Here is a 17,002-nt window from a genome sequence, read left to right as displayed (position 1 = left end):
TGTTTGGTTTCATTTGGGGGTTCTGTGTTTTTTGGGGTGGGTTTCTTGTCACGATACTCGGCAAAACAATAACAAATACACATGTAGGCTGAGCAGGGGGAGATGGCCGACAGCAGCCGATTAGCAGTAGGCTAACGTGGACACTGCTCTGCCTAGACCAACAATGTGTGAAAAAGTTGTGTCTGGAAATATGTTGGATTTTAATCAAACAAGGAGTCATAAAATACTTCTGATTTAAATCAAACAAAGGGGTCATAATCGGACTTAACAACACACATTTTTGATAGTGTTTTTTGTCTATTTCAGACGTGTTAACATCCATAACGCAAAAATGTAACATCCATAACGACACTTTTTTGTGATTCATTCCTTGAGAGGAAATGCCAGGTTTTCCTGAATGTGCTTTTTGGGTACCTCAAACCCTTCCCTACAAAGTGATAGTAAACATGTTATTATTTGAAAAAGATATTCACAGAGAATGTGTTCAGTGAGTCCGTAAAGCCTGTCAATTTCCGTAACATCCATAATGCTGTGTATTTTGTCACCTATCAAAATCCAAAAGGTCAAAACATTTCTTATTGCAGGCTCATCTTTATCTCAATAAGTGTAACTAAAATGTGTAAATTATACTTCAAACAAAGGGGTCATAATCGGACTTAACAACACATTCGCAATGTAACATCCGTCACTTGCAATGTAACATCCATAACGGTAACATCCATAACACTTGTAAAGAATAAAAAAAATAAGACCAGAATGACTAATTGTTGCTAATATGTCATCTTTATAAAAGTTAGCTTTGATTAGGAAGTTTGGTTGACATTGCATTCCAGATGCATGTTTTATGACAACTTTTCCTGGAAAACGTTATGGATGTTACATTCGCTGTCCCATAAAGGGGCATTATAACAGCATGCTTCACCTGCCAATGGAAAGACACAAAGTACATAATTGATTCACATATTGATACAACAGCCCTTCATGACCAAAGGTGAGGTTAGGAACATATCTGTTGATTTTCTTTGCCATTCTGGCCATTCAGAAAGTCATACAATTAGGTTAATCGAAAAATAAATTTCTACATCATTGTGTCTCCTCCTGTAGTGTGATAAAACATGCATTCTCATAAATATTACGATCAAATCTACTTTGTACTTCAAAATATAGACCTTGATGATACATTTGAAATTGGTTTGGTTATGATCATGTTATTTTAATTTGTTCATGGTGAGGTTGACATTTGCATGGAATTGCATTACACTATATCACTATTACACTCGCACATTAGTACACTATGACACTATTATAATATTACACTTGTACACTATTACACTATTACATATATTACACTATTAGATAATATTACACTATTACATGATATGACACTATTACACTAGAACACACTATTACACTATTGCACTATTACACAGTATTCAAGTTTCAAGTTTGTTTATTATTTGTCACAACTAAATGAAATGCTTGTGTCTGTATGAGCCCCTGAGAGTGTGCTACATACAGTAACAAAAGTAAGTAAAAAAGTAATTATGAAGTAAGTAAAAAGTAAGTAAAGGAATGTTCAGTCAATATACATATATACAATATACAATACAGAGTCAAATGAGTAACAGAAATTAGATGAAGTACAAAACTTAGGGCAGGGTGCCAATGAGGTATGAATGTAGTGCAAATCTATTTAATAATAGATAAATATAAAGTGTGTTAAAGTGTCTACAGTGAGTAAAGTGAGTGGTAAGGTGAGTGTTTGTTTAAAGTGGGTGTATACAAGTGGATGTGTGTGCAGTGAGTGTAGATGATGGGTTGTTACATGGTGTCATTGTCATTGAGCATCCTGGTGGCCTGGGCCCAGGAGTTCAACACTTTCTGATTGGATCAGATTTGGATTGTGAGTAGTTCAAAACCAAAAAACAGGATTAGGATCACTTTGATATCCGATCAGATAAGGAAATTAAATCCGGATCAAATCTTCAAAGCGGGTAGTTCAAACCGACAACACATGATTGGGATCAATTTGATCCCAAAAAACTGGATTATCTTGATCCCACCAGAGGGGTGGATTTCCAGTGAATTACCAGAGCAAAATGTACTATACACGTTATTTAAAAAATATGTTTCAATATAAATAAGATGGCAAAGTTTGTTAACTGAAATAATACACAATGTTTTGCCTTCATGGCAAATCAATTTTATTAAAAAAGATTTGGTCACATTTGTGGTGGCCTATTTTGTTTTCAACCAAATGCTGATGACATAAATGTTTATGCTCATAAAAGTATCACAACAAAGATTGTCAATCACAAATGTAATTTAGATTAAAGAACAAATATCTTCAACAACAAAAAAGTCCATCATCTGTCATCACTCATCACCTTCAGCAAACTGAAACCTCACTTAGAATTCAGCTCCTCAAAGCACGCCTGGATGATCAGCTGCCTTTGAATTCATGTTTTTTTTGTTACCCTAGTGGGAGTATTTTTTTTAATTATAATTCCATTGTGATTTTATGTCCTTTATGTATTTAACTATATAATTAGACATTATAGATGTCTCTGCAATGTGGTCCTTGTCATCCTTTTTTTCCACATCTACTAGATCAGGGGTGGCCAACCAGTCAGAGACTAAGAGCCACAAAAATGACTGTGGTACCACAAAGAGCCACACCATATACCAGCGTTTCTCAACCTTTTTTTTCAGTCACGGCACCCTTCATGTGTTTATAGGTCTCACCCTCTGGCCTCTGAAGTTGCTAATGTCTTTTTTATTTGGGCCTCACAGGGTTAAAAGTACCCTGTGAGACCCACGGTTGCAAAATTACAAAATCACTTTTAGCCATTTAAAAAAATAATGTTTATTTAAAAAATGTTAAAGGGGAACTATTTTACTATTTCTGTCACTATTTGGGCACTTTTACACAATTCCTGTGAGTCTATGGAACACCTAGGTTTTTTAAAAAAAAAATGCATTGTTTTGTATTTCTAATCAAGTACTAAAAACCGCATTTTTCTACCTCAAGATCTTAAGCCGTTTTTGAGGCTGGGCGCCAACCACTGTGTGGCCTAGTGCCAACTGCCACATCAACTGCCACATTATTATGCAGCTGAGAAATCTCTGACATCACAGATATGCACATTTTCAGATGACTCAGTTCAGTGAGGGTGAATATTGTGAGAGGAGAATTGGAAGAATGCGCCAATATGAGAATTAGAGACATATATCCTATTAATATAAGTCCACATAGCTAAGAAACAATGGTAAACACTGAAAAAGGCCATTTATAAGATAGTTCCCCTTTAAGCACATGTATAGTCAATTGGTCCTGTTGTTCAGCCTCACAATGCTATTTGATAGTAAATGTGTTTATATGTCCCACTAGGCCTGCCACGATAACAAATTTTGCTGGGCGATTAATTGCCCCCGAAAATATCGCGATAAGCGATATTATTGCGACCGGTTAGAGAATTTTTTTTTGAGAAATTTATTTCCCAAAACTTTTATTTTGAAGCCCACCGCTCCGTCTTTTCCGGTGTTTAGACTTTTATTTTGAAGCCCACCGACCGGACCGGAAGTATTGTTGTTATTATCCTAGCTTGCTGATGCTGCTGGTGGACTGGGGCCAGCTAACGTTAGCTTGCTGATGCTACTACTACTTCGACATGCTGCTAGTGGACTGGGGCCAGCTAACGTTAGCTTGCTGATGCTACTACTACTTCGACATGCTGCTAGTGGACTGGAGCCAGCTAACGTTAGCTTGCTGATGCTGCTGGTAGATCGACATGCTGCTAGTGGACTGGGGCCAGCTAACGTTAGCTTGCTGATGCTACTAGTAGATCGACATGAGCTAATGATAAAACAAATGTTGAGATTGTTGGTGAACAACTAACTTTAAGTTAGTTTTAACGTTACACTACAAATAACGCTACTTGGTTAAAAGGAGCAACACTATTGAGAAATGTAGTTAAGCTATGTGGTGTTGCCCCACGGAGCTCCTGTGCTGTGTGCTCTGCTCTGTAGTAAAGCCAGCGGCCCGCCTCCCAACACGGACAGTGACTGACAAGGGGCACTGGTTCCGCCTCATTAAAACAAACGCGCAAATAGCAATTAATCGCGCCCGTCAAAATCATTGCATTCATTTTAATTATCGCGGCAATTAATCGATTTATTGCTTATCGCGGCAGGCCTATGTCCCACCCTCTGGCCTCTGAAGTTGCTAATTTCTTTTTAATTTGGGCCTCACAGGGTTAACCTCTTAAGCCCGAGATATACAGTAAAAGTGTATATTTTCAGCATTACGTTTGTTTACCAATTATTTTAACTGTTATTAGTGAAATATAAGATTATAGAAATCTCAGGGCATTGAGTCGGAAACCGGCGCATATTGACAGGAGGAAGTGGCACAGCCAAAAGTGAGTGTAGTCTTTTGAAGGAAGAGACTCAGGGCTTTCAAATTTCGAAAAACTACCCTACCCAGCTCACACCAGCCCCTGTCAATCATCTGACTTCTGGATTAACTTTTTAATTTCTCTTATTTTTTCGGATTATCTCCCACAAACCTGAACATTATTGCCATAAAACAGAACGCAGTTAGTTTCTCTACCTTTCTGTGAACGTCTTGCAAAAAACGGTGTTGCAATATGATGAAAAATGGTGGAGAAATTTACATTATAAAAAAGATGGCAGAATTCAGTACTGTATCTACAAAACCTTCTGTTTAATCATCTTCCCTTTATTCATTTGCTTAGATTTTTCAGGTCTGGTGAATTTTAGCATGGTGTTATTCACAGTCAAAGATAAAAATTCTTTTAAATAGAATTGATATTCTCCTTTGGTTCATTACAATTTTCTCAAGCCTAGTAACAGACACACTATTTCTGACACTGATCCATTATGTCCCTAGATTCAGATACCAAGAACATGCAAATGGCCCATTTAAAAAAAAATTGTAAATGTTTATTCTACGTCCTTATAGAATGAGTGACAAAAAAAAAAAAAAAAAAAAAAAAAAAATTGTGGGTGGAAGAGCCGCACATTGACGGGCAAAGAGCCGCATGCGGCTCGCGAGCCGCGGGTTGGCCACCCCTGTACTAGATGGAGATCGGTAGGATTAAAGCACTGATATTCAGGATCTAGTCATCTTGAAAAGTCTGAATCTGGATCAGGGTGATCCTATCCTGGATTGCTTTGAAATACCGGGACAAAATCTGTCCGAGTTGTCTGATCCTGGATCACAAATAAAATGGGATTTAAAAATCTGATCGGATCAGATACAGGGATTCAAAGTTTTGAACTCCTGGGCCCTGGTGATCTAGTGATCTGGTGATCTAGTCTAGTGATCTAGTGATCCAGTCCAGAAGCTCACATGGTGAGCACAAGATACAAGATACAAGATACAATATACTTTAAGGCCACACAACGATGGTTGGTGGTAATTGTTTGCGGCACAGTTCGTTAAAAGCACTGGGACATCAACATGGAACATCAGAAAACACCCCCCTCCCACCTCCCAATCCCCACAATAAATACATATATACAATAAATACATACAGGACAGTCACATGTAACAGTGCCAGTCAGTGACGGATGCTTGCCCGTCTGTGCAAAGGGGGGGGGGGGCCGCCGGGCCAGGGTGTTTAGTGTTCGGACTGCTGTGGGTGTTGTAGCTCAACAACATGTAATGAATAAAGGATCGCCAGGGCTGTCCTGATGCATCTCAAGGGACAAAGCTACAGCGTCTGTCTGTCCTGATGCATCTCAAGGGACAAAGCTACAGTGTCTGTCTGTCCTGATGATGCGTCTCAAGGGACAAAGCTACAGTGTCTGTCTGTCCTGATGAGTCTCAAGGGACAAAGCTACAGCGTCTGTCTGTGTCCTGATGCGTCTCAAGGGACAAAGCTACAGCGTCTGTCTGTCCTGATGCATCTCAAGGGACAAAGCTACAGCGTCTGTCTGTCCTGATGCATCTCAAGGGACAAAGCTACAGCGTCTGTCTGTCCTGATGCATCTCAAGGGACAAAGCTACAGCGTCTGTCTGTCCTGATGCATCTCAAGGGACAAAGCTACAGCGTCTGTCTGTCCTGATGATGCGTCTCAAGGGACAAAGCTACAGCGTCCGTCTGTCCTGATGCGTCTCAAGGGACAAAGCTACAGCGTCTGTCTGTCCTGATGATGCGTCTCAAGGGACAAAGCTACAGCGGTCTGTCCTCGGCTACTGGTCCCACTGTTACCGTAGTACGTTTGTCAAACTGTAGGACATAAGACTCTGTGAGTGGCATTTCCTCCACAGTCTCCAGGGACATTTGGGAAGGAGGTGACAACTCCCACACTGTGACCGTGTGTGTGTGTGTGTGTGTGTGTGTGTGTGTGTGTGTGTGTGTGTGTGTGTGTGTGTGTGTGTTGTGTGTGTGTGTGTGTGTGTGTGTGTGTGTGTGTGTGTGTGTGTGTGTGTGTGTGTGTGTGTGTGTGTTTGTGTGTGTGTGTTTGTTTGTGTGTAGGGCCATTTGCTAGTGAGGTGCCAATTCTATGAGCCTGACCCATAATACGGTGATACTGCCCACCACCAAAACAACCAACACAATGAGCACAGTAGAAACAACCAGACCCCCCCCCCCCTGGAATGTCACACCCTGCTGACCTAATGACTAGTGGAGAGAGAGAGAGAGAGAGAGAGAGAGAGAGAGAGAGAGAGAGAGAGAGAGAGAGAGAGAGAGAGAGAGAGAGAGAGAGAGAGAGAGAGCGAAAAAGAAAGACAAGAGAGACAGAGAGATGAGATAGAGAGAAAGATACAGAGAGAGTGAGCATGAGAGAGCACAGCCTAGCCATCGAGAAAGGCCGCCATAGGCAGACCTGGCTCCCAAGCGAAGACATACTATGCACCCACTGCACACAAGATGAGGTGGAAACAGAGCTACACTTCTTAACAACCTGCCCACTATACCAAGACATCAGAGACATAATACTTCCCACAAATTGCAAACACCCAAAGAGACTTTGAAAACATGGAAAATAACTCAAAACTCCCATACCTACTGGGAGAAATACAACAATGTGCAAACACAGCAGCAAGATTTGTGAGCTGCTGTGACAAGAAAAGGACATCCAACGGAATACAACCACCATAAAGACTGTCAATCACACAAAACATCCCTTCTGTACTGTACTGATTTCTTCTGATTTCTCTGTTTGATTGTTTTGTTTGGCAATGTAAACGTATGTTCTCCATGTCAATAAAACCCATTTGAATTCAATTGAATTGAATTGAGATGTTTGCTGTATATTGTCCTAGGAAAGGCCTTAACAGTTAGATGTCTAACGTCGCTGTATGACCAGAACCACGAGGCCCAGAGGCACCACCTGCCAAGCTTTACTTTTCTACTATAATTGTATTGCCTGTATTTATGTCTTCCACTATTACCCTGCCCATACCTGTACCTCCCCTTCCCCCATGCTGCTATGACACCTGGAAGGGGATCAATAAAGGAATATCTTATCTAATCTTAAACACCCTCTATAAATAAACACTATTCCTCCTATTGTGTCTATGTGTGTAAACAGACAACATGTCAGGAAGATACCAGAACATGAGGACGGCGATAATGACGCTAGGTGACGCCATCAACAGGTGTCCGAATGACATGTTATATAATACATTACATTTAGTCATTTAGCTGAACGTTTTTATCCAAAGTGACTTACAAGTTCTGTACGACAAGTCATCAGGAAGGGCACAACTCTATCAGCTGAGTAACAGTGTTCATCAAAGTGTTGAGTGCTACAGTGTAGGTTAGTATTAGGGATGCACCGAATATTCGGCCACCGAAAATCATCGGCCGAAGATGGTTAAAAAGGGCACTTTCGGCCGAAAGGGGTTTAGCACCGAAAATATATCACAGAATGTCAAATAACCGGGTTTACGTTCGTAACCTAACGTGTTGTTGTGATGACGTAATCAAAACGCAGCTACAGACATAGCATGCGCAGCGTGTGACGTGAGCAGCTTGGCAGCTCTTCCTGTGTTCTACAGCCTGTGATAACTCCTCTTGTCTTGGGAGTCGCGCTGTTTCTATGTAAACTCCGCGAGCAACGCATCCAATAAATGCGTGTTTAACATGCTTTATATCCTCGCCATTACTATATGCCCGTCGCGGTTAAAAACCTTTCTAACTAACGTTAGCGTTGAGCTAGCTAACAATGCCTCCATTCCTCTTTGACCCGTCTCTCTTAAGCTACGTCATCCCCCGCTAAGAGTCACGGGAGATGTAGTAAATACAACAGTCCAGCCACTACAGTAACATCATTAAGTCTGCTATAAGCTATTATCCCTCTCGTGTGTGTGTCTTTATGCAGTTTTAAAGCACCTTGGCTTTGTTCTGAATGCACTTTGTTGTAGTTATCCTACAGAGAAAAGAAAATGCACTTGACTTTAATGCACATTTTGTTGTATGCAAAGAGAAAATGTTTAAATTGTACAATCTTTCAGCAGTCAGTCTGGAATTAATGTATGCATTCAAAAGTGCTGAATAAATGTTTTATGGGCCCATAATAGTGATTATTAATATTATTTAAGTTAAGTTTGGCCATAATCATGTCTTTTGCCATAATCAGGTAGCTGAAAAAAAAAGAAAAAATACATTATATTTATATGAATCATTTTCGGCCTTTCGGCATTCGGTTTTCGGCCAACTGTTTCCTATTTTCGGTATTCGATTTCGGCCAAGAATTTTCCATTCGGTGCATCCCTAGTTAGTATATTAGGACAAGTGCATGACAGTAAGGTTAGTTAGGGTTAGATTTTATTTTATTACCTTATAATACCAGTAATATGATCCAAGCTATGACAATCCAAGACCCTCTCATGTTATAATACCAGTAATATGATCCTAGCGATGACAATCCAAGACCCTCTCATGTTATTATAATACCAGTAATATGATCCTAGCGATGACAATCCAAGACCCTCTTACATCTATGTCTAATCTAGCCTGCTTGCACCTGTAGGGACTTACTGGAAAGAGTGTGTTGATGTAAATTCCATTGAGCCACTGATCTAGGTCCATTCCCTCATTTAACCCTTTCAGGAGCAGATGAATCCCCCAGCGCCCCTCTAGACGCAGCTTCAAAGTTAGAAATTCGCCAGGCGAGATGGAGAAAATATAGATATATCTTAACATTGAATATGACATGAATGCTCTGTGACATATAGATATTGAATAGTTTTCCATTTAGAAATGGTCTCGTTTCTGCAAATGTTGCAAAAAAATGCCAGTGTTGAGACCAGACTCACTAGTGGTTCCAGAGTTGAGAGACCAGACTCACTAGTGGCTCCAGTGTTGAGACCAGACTCACTAGTGGTTCCAGTGTTGAGACCAGACTCACTAGTGGCTCCAGTGTTGAGACCAGACTCACTAGTGGTTCCAGTGTTGAGACCAGACTCACTAGTGGTTCCAGCGTTGAGACCAGACTCACTAGTGGTTCCAGTGTTGAGACCAGACTCACTAGTGGTTCCAGAGTTGAGACCAGACTCACTAGTGGCTCCAGTGTTGAGACCAGACTCACTAGTGGTTCCAGTGTTGAGACCAGACTCACTAGTGGCTCCAGTGTTGAGACCAGACTCACTAGTGGTTCCAGCGTTGAGACCAGACTCACTAGTGGTTCCAGTGTTGAGACCAGACTCACTAGTGGACTCATTGGACTGGTAGAGTTACCGTCTATCTTGCGCCTCATCAAGCATCTCTCATCTATTTGAAGGAAACACTTTGCATTTGAAAAAGCTCCGATGTAGATCTGCTGCTTCCCCACCGACTGAAATAACATCAATGCTTTATTTCTGGTAAAGTCACTCGGGAGCATCTGCTACACATTAGGCCACAGCGCGCGCGCACACACACACACACACACGTACACATGCACGTACACGCGCACACACACGCGCGCAGGTCCTGGCATTACAGACAGAGGGATAGAGGAGTAGGGGGATACATTACAATTATAATATTAACATTTTAAATAAAAAATGGATATGTATTACAAATAATAAGCTCTAAAGGCTATAGCAGCTTTTTTCAATCAATATGCTACTATGTACTACTACCTACTATGCCTATACTACTACCTACTATGCCTATACTACTACCTACTATGCTACTATGCCCAGTGCCGTCTGGGAGAAATGCGAGGCTCTGTGCGAGATTTAAACGTGAGGCCCTTTTTTTAAAAGGTACATTATTTTTTATTAATTAATTAATACTTTTTTTATTATTATTATTTTTTGTGCATACAGTCAACGTATTCTTAAATAATAGTTTAGCCCGAGGCTATGAAAGGTCACTTTAAAAACAAGAACGGGAGTGGTTCTTGTATAGTAAACAGATGGATATAGCAAGCTAGCATAACACACATAGTATAACTGTAGATGGAGCCCATAGCCAACACAGATAGTTAGCCCATAGCCAACACAGATAGCTAGCCCATAGCCAACACAGATAGCTAGCCCACAGCCAACACAGATAGCTAGCCCATAGCCAACACAGATAGCTAGCCCATAGCCAACACAGATAGCTAGCCCACAGCCAACACAGATAGCTAGCCCACAGCCAACACAGATAGCTAGCCCACAGCCAACACAGATAGCTAGCCCACAGCCAACACAGATAGCTAGCCCACAGCCAACACAGATAGCTAGCCCACATCCAACACAGATAGCTAGCCCACAGCCAACACAGATAGCTAGCCCACAGCCAACACAGATAGTTAGCCCACAGCCAACACAGATAGCTAGCCCACAGCCAACACAGATAGCTAGCCCACAGCCAACACAGATAGCTAGCCCACATCCAACACAGATAGCTAGCCCATAGCCAACACAGATAGCTAGCCCACAGCCAACACAGATAGCTAGCCCACAGCCAACACATATAGCTAGCCCACAGCCAACACAGATAGCTAGCCCACAGCCAACACAGATAGCTAGCCCATAGCCAACACAGATAGCTAGCCCACAGCCAACACAGATAGCTAGCCCACAGCCAACACAGATAGCTAGCCCATAGCCAACACAGATAGCTAGCCCATAGCCAACACAGATAGCTAGCCCATAGCCAACACAGATAGCTAGCCCATAGCCAACACAGATAGCTAGCCCACAGCCAACACAGATAGCTAGCCCATAGCCAACAGATAGCTAGCCCATAGCCAACAGATAGCTAGCCCATAGCCAACAGATAGCTAGCCCATAGCCAACAGATAGCTAGCCCATAGCCAACAGATAGCTAGCCCATAGCCAACACAGATAGCTAGCCCATAGCCAACACAGATAGCTAGCCCACAGCCAACACAGATAGTTAGCCCATAGCCAACACAGATAGCTAGCCCATAGCCAACACAGATAGCTAGCCCATAGCCAACACAGATAGCTAGCCCACAGCCAACACAGATAGCTAGCCCATAGCCAACAGATAGCTAGCCCATAGCCAACAGATAGCTAGCCCACAGCCAACACAGATAGCTAGCCCATAGCCAACACAGATAGCTAGCCCACAGCCAACACAGATAGCTAGCCCATAGCCAACACAGATAGCTAGCCCATAGCCAACAGATAGCTAGCCCATAGCCAACAGATAGCTAGCCCATAGCCAACAGATAGCTAGCCCATAGCCAACAGATAGCTAGCCCATAGCCAACAGATAGCTAGCCCACAGCCAACACAGATAGTTAGCCCATAGCCAACACAGATAGCTAGCCCACAGCCAACACAGATAGCTAGCCCATAGCCAACACAGATAGCTAGCCCACAGCCAACACAGATAGCTAGCCCACAGCCAACAGATAGCTAGCCCATAGCCAACACAGATAGCTAGCCCATAGCCAACACAGATAGCTAGCCCATAGCCAACACAGATAGCTAGCCCATAGCCAACAGATAGCTAGCCCACAGCCAACACAGATAGCTAGCCCATAGCCAACAGATAGCTAGCCCATAGCCAACAGATAGCTAGCCCACAGCCAACACAGATAGTTAGCCCACAGCCAACACAGATAGCTAGCCCATAGCCAACAGATAGCTAGCCCATAGCCAACACAGATAGCTAGCCCATAGCCAACACAGATAGCTAGCCCATAGCCAACACAGATAGCTAGCCCATAGCCAACACAGATAGCTAGCCCATAGCCAACACAGATAGCTAGCCCACAGCCAACACAGATAGTTAGCCCATAGCCAACAGATAGCTAGCCCATAGCCAACACAGATAGCTAGCCCATAGCCAACAGATAGCTAGCCCATAGCCAACACAGATAGCTAGCCCATAGCCAACACAGATAGCTAGCCCATAGCCAACACAGATAGCTAGCCCATAGCCAACAGATAGCTAGCCCATAGCCAACACAGATAGTTAGCCCATAGCCAACACAGATAGTTAGCCCATAGCCAACACAGATAGTTAGCCCATAGCCAACACAGATAGCTAGCCCACAGCCAACACAGATAGCTAGCCCATAGCCAACACAGATAGCTAGCCCATAGCCAACACAGATAGCTAGCCCATAGCCAACACAGATAGCTAGCCCACAGCCAACACAGATAGCTAGCCCATAGCCAACACAGATAGCTAGCCCACAGCCAACACAGATAGCTAGCCCATAGCCAACACAGATAGTTAGCCCATAGCCAACACAGATAGTTAGCCCATAGCCAACACAGATAGTTAGCCCATAGCCAACACAGATAGTTAGCCCATAGCCAACACAGATAGCTAGCCCATAGCCAACACAGATAGCTAGCCCACAGCCAACACAGATAGCTAGCCCATAGCCAACACAGATAGTTAGCCCATAGCCAACACAGATAGTTAGCCCATAGCCAACACAGATAGCTAGCCCATAGCCAACACAGATAGCTAGCCCACAGCCAACACAGATAGTTAGCCCATAGCCAACACAGATAGCTAGCCCATAGCCAACACAGATAGTTAGCCCATAGCCAACACAGATAGTTAGCCCATAGCCAACACAGATAGTTAGCCCATAGCCAACACAGATAGTTAGCCCATAGCCAACACAGATAGCTAGCCCATAGCCAACACAGATAGCTAGCCCACAGCCAACACAGATAGTTAGCCCATAGCCAACACAGATAGTTAGCCCACATCCAACACAGATAGTTAGCCCATAGCCAACACAGATAGTTAGCCCATAGCCAACACAGATAGCTAGAGAGAGAGAGAGGGAGAGTGAGCGCGAGAGAGGGAGAGAGAGAGATAAAGAGAGCGAGGGAGAGAGAGAGAGAGCGAGAGTGAGGGAGAGAGCGAGAGTGAAAGAGAGAGAGATAGAGAGAGATGGAGAGAGAGAGAGAGAGTGAGCGAGATAGAGAGAGAGAGTGGTGGTGAAGAGGGGGGGGGGGCGTTCTAAAATAAACAGAGCAGTCTATATCTGGGACAGCCTTCCAGTATCCATTCAGTTGTAATCATTACCAGCATTAACACACGGCTTGATCCTTCACCAATAACGCCTTGTCATTATAGCCAGCCAGGGAGGGAGGGAGGGAGGGAGGGAGGGAGGGAGGGAGGGAGGGAGGGAGGGAGGGAGGGAGGATATGTGAGACATATAGAGAAAGGAAAGGGTGAAAGAGAGAGGGAAAGACAAGGACAGGAAATTAACAAAGGGAGGGAGAGAGAGAGAGATAGAGAGATAGATAGAGAGATAGATAGAGAGGGAAAGAGAGAGATAGAGATAGAGAAAGACAAGGGCAGGAAATCAAGAAAGAGTGAGGGAGAGATATATAGAAATAGATAGAGAAAGAGAGGGAGAGAGACAGAGTGCCAGAGAGAGAGAGACCTAGCCCTTGCATGGTGACCAGATGGTCTCTGTTACCCAGGGCTAGTGGTTTAGACTGATAAGAGACTGAGGACAGAACAGCTGGACACACACACACACACACACACACACACACACACACACACACACACACACACACACACACACACACACACACACACACACACACACACACACACACACACACACACACACACACGCACACGCACACACACACACGCACACACACACACACACACACACAGCTGGACAGGGGCAAGGCGATCTGCTAGCTGGCTAATTAGAGAGGCTACACTGTTGAGATGAGAGAGAGAGAGAGAGACATGCACACACGCAGTAATGCGGGCAAGCGCGGGCATTTGTGCAGTGCGCTTGTGTCCAGATGGTTGTCAGTTCGAATCCTGGCTGGTAGACTCAGGGGAGACTAGACCACTAGAACCAGGTCCTCTCTACATTACCAGCCCCAGTGACCCATTTCAAACCCTGCCCTCTTTTCTTCCTCCTCCAAGAGTGCTTTTGTCCGACGGAAGAATGAATGAATGAATGAATTTATTCACACACACACACGATATATTACATGTACATATCTTCATGTGATACAACAACGACACAATTGTGTGCATGTGCCAGGTCTCCCAAGAAGCTATTTAAAGCTTTTGGAGGGAGCCTGATCACAGATAGACCAAATATAAACAACAAAACAAAAACAAGAACAAAAACAAAACAAAACATACAACGTGGGTATAGGCTTACACACCTACCTACTGACTGACATACAACATAGATACATAAATACAGACAATTTATATACCTAAGTTACGATTCTATTTAGAGATATGATTTAAGCAGTTCCTCTTTCAGTGATTTTTTGAATGTTTTGAAGGATTTAGACATTTTCAGACTCTCGTCGAGCTTGTTCCAGATCTGTGGGCCCCTGCATGCTATGCTTAGGCTGCTGGCACATTTGAGTTTTCTCCTCTTGCCAAATATAAGATGCCTATTTCTCGTGTTGTGGATGTGCAGTGGACGGCAGACTGGGACAAGCTCAGTCAGTCTGTGATTCATGTTGTTGACAACTTGATACATAATTGATCAAACAGTTGTGATTGGAGGATCAAGAAAAGAGGGTGGGGTTCTATTCACATCCTTCATACTGGGTTTTCCTAACCTAATTCCATGACATATCATGACTATCCCATGACATACTCCATGATGTATTGTGATATATTATTTTCCGCTACTATTTCCATGACCAATCTGTATTGGGTGTTCAAATGTTCAAATGTTGTTTTTTTCTTCTTGGACAACTTCAAAGGGCTCCCTCGAGAGATCTTGAGGAATCCAAAGGGATCACGTCATGGCAGGTTACTGGCAAAGGGGGCAGATTCTGCTCCAGAGTTGAGCTATTTTAAGCTAGCTTAAGTTAGTAAAAACCTATGGGCATCAAGTTTCAAGTTCAAGTTTCTTTAATAGTTGTCATACAGAAGTACAGAATACTTTTATACAAAATGCTTCTTACTGTTACGCTCCAGAGACTGTGCTAGACAAGATAAGTATGAAATAAAATAGTATAGCATGTAAAATAGAAGTAAAAATAGAGGTCACAGTGTTCAGTATAGACATATGTACAATGTTCGATGCAGAATAGAAGTAACTGAGTTACCATACAATATACAATATACTATGCAATGTACTAATATACAATACTATATAGTGCAGAGCAGAAATGGGATGAGGTACAATTTAGGTACAATTTACAGTAAGGTGTACGAGTTGTAGTGCAAATCCTTTACCAATAAATATAAAGTGTAAAGTGTGTTTAGGTGATCTAAAGTGTGGAGAGTGGGTGCTGCAGTGTGTTGTTTGTTTAAGTGAGTGTGTGCGTGTGGGTGTGTGTGCTGTGTGCATTTGATGGTTGTTGCATAGTGTTTATTGTTCGTTGAGCAGCCTGATGGCCTGGGGATAGAAGCTTCTTCTGAGTCTTTCTGTGCTCGCCTTAAGACTCCGGTATCGCTTGCCTGACCGCAGCAGTTCAAAGAGGCAGTTGTTCGGGTGGCTGGAGTCCTTGATGATTCTCTTAGCCTTACCCCTGCACCGCTTGTTGTAAATGTTCTGGAGGGTGGGAAGCCCCCCTCCAATCACAGTCATTTTCAAAGGGTTCCCTTGACTTCTCACCTCAAGATATCTGAATTTAAATGGGATCAATGGAACATACTACCATATAGGGGTGGGAATCGCCAGAGACCTCACGATACGATACTAGCGTCACAATACGATAGTATCGCGATACTAAATATATGGCGATACGCTGAGTATTGCGATTCTTTTTGGATCAAATTTAATTTATTACCTTTTTTTCAACTGCAAAGTAAAACTTTGTCAACATGTTTTATCTAATAAAATAAAGTTCAGTCTGTTCATCTCACTTCAATCATTTATATTGCAGAACATGGTATTTTCTCAAGCAGACAGATGTAAACACTGTAATCTGTGTTGCATGTAGGGCTGGGCGATATGGCCTAAATATGATATCACGATATTTTCTGACCTTTCGGCGATACACGATACGCATCACGATGTTTTTCTTTTTTTTCCCAAACAATTCATTATGAGGCTTACCAAGACAGTATTTGAGTTTGCAAGCTAACATTAAAGACAAAATAAAATACCCATGCATTTAGCATTTTTATATTATATATTAGATTTAGATTATTGGATTATTAGATTATATATTGCATATATTTAGCAATGAGATATTATATGATTTAGATATGAAATATGATGAATTGAAAATGGGGGACCCTGATGTAAACAAGACGAAAGTCTCTCTGGTCTGCATCCTCCAGTCCACTGTTGTTGTATTGAGCTGTACTGTATTGTACCCATGCTGCAATCTGTTAATAACGTTTTCATTCCTTCAGACGGCAAACAGAATCATTTTGATTGACAGTCGAGTCTGCCAATTACGTCACACCGCTTGCACCCGCCCTGCTGTTCTTAGCACCAATCGGCAAGCGCGTATTAATTTTTTACTTCCGCCATTGGAGAGCTCAATGACAACAACAATGGTACCGGTAGCTCCCCGCGGCCGACGTTTAGCTTTTAGCTCCGCAGGATGACTAAACGACTGGAGGCATAATGATTTTACTGCAACGGATGT

This window comes from Notolepis coatsorum, assembly GCF_963971535.1.
Source record: "Notolepis coatsorum genome assembly, chromosome: 19".
Taxonomy (NCBI): domain Eukaryota; kingdom Metazoa; phylum Chordata; class Actinopteri; order Aulopiformes; family Paralepididae; genus Notolepis; species Notolepis coatsorum.
Note: the sequence above shows the minus strand (reverse complement) of the source record.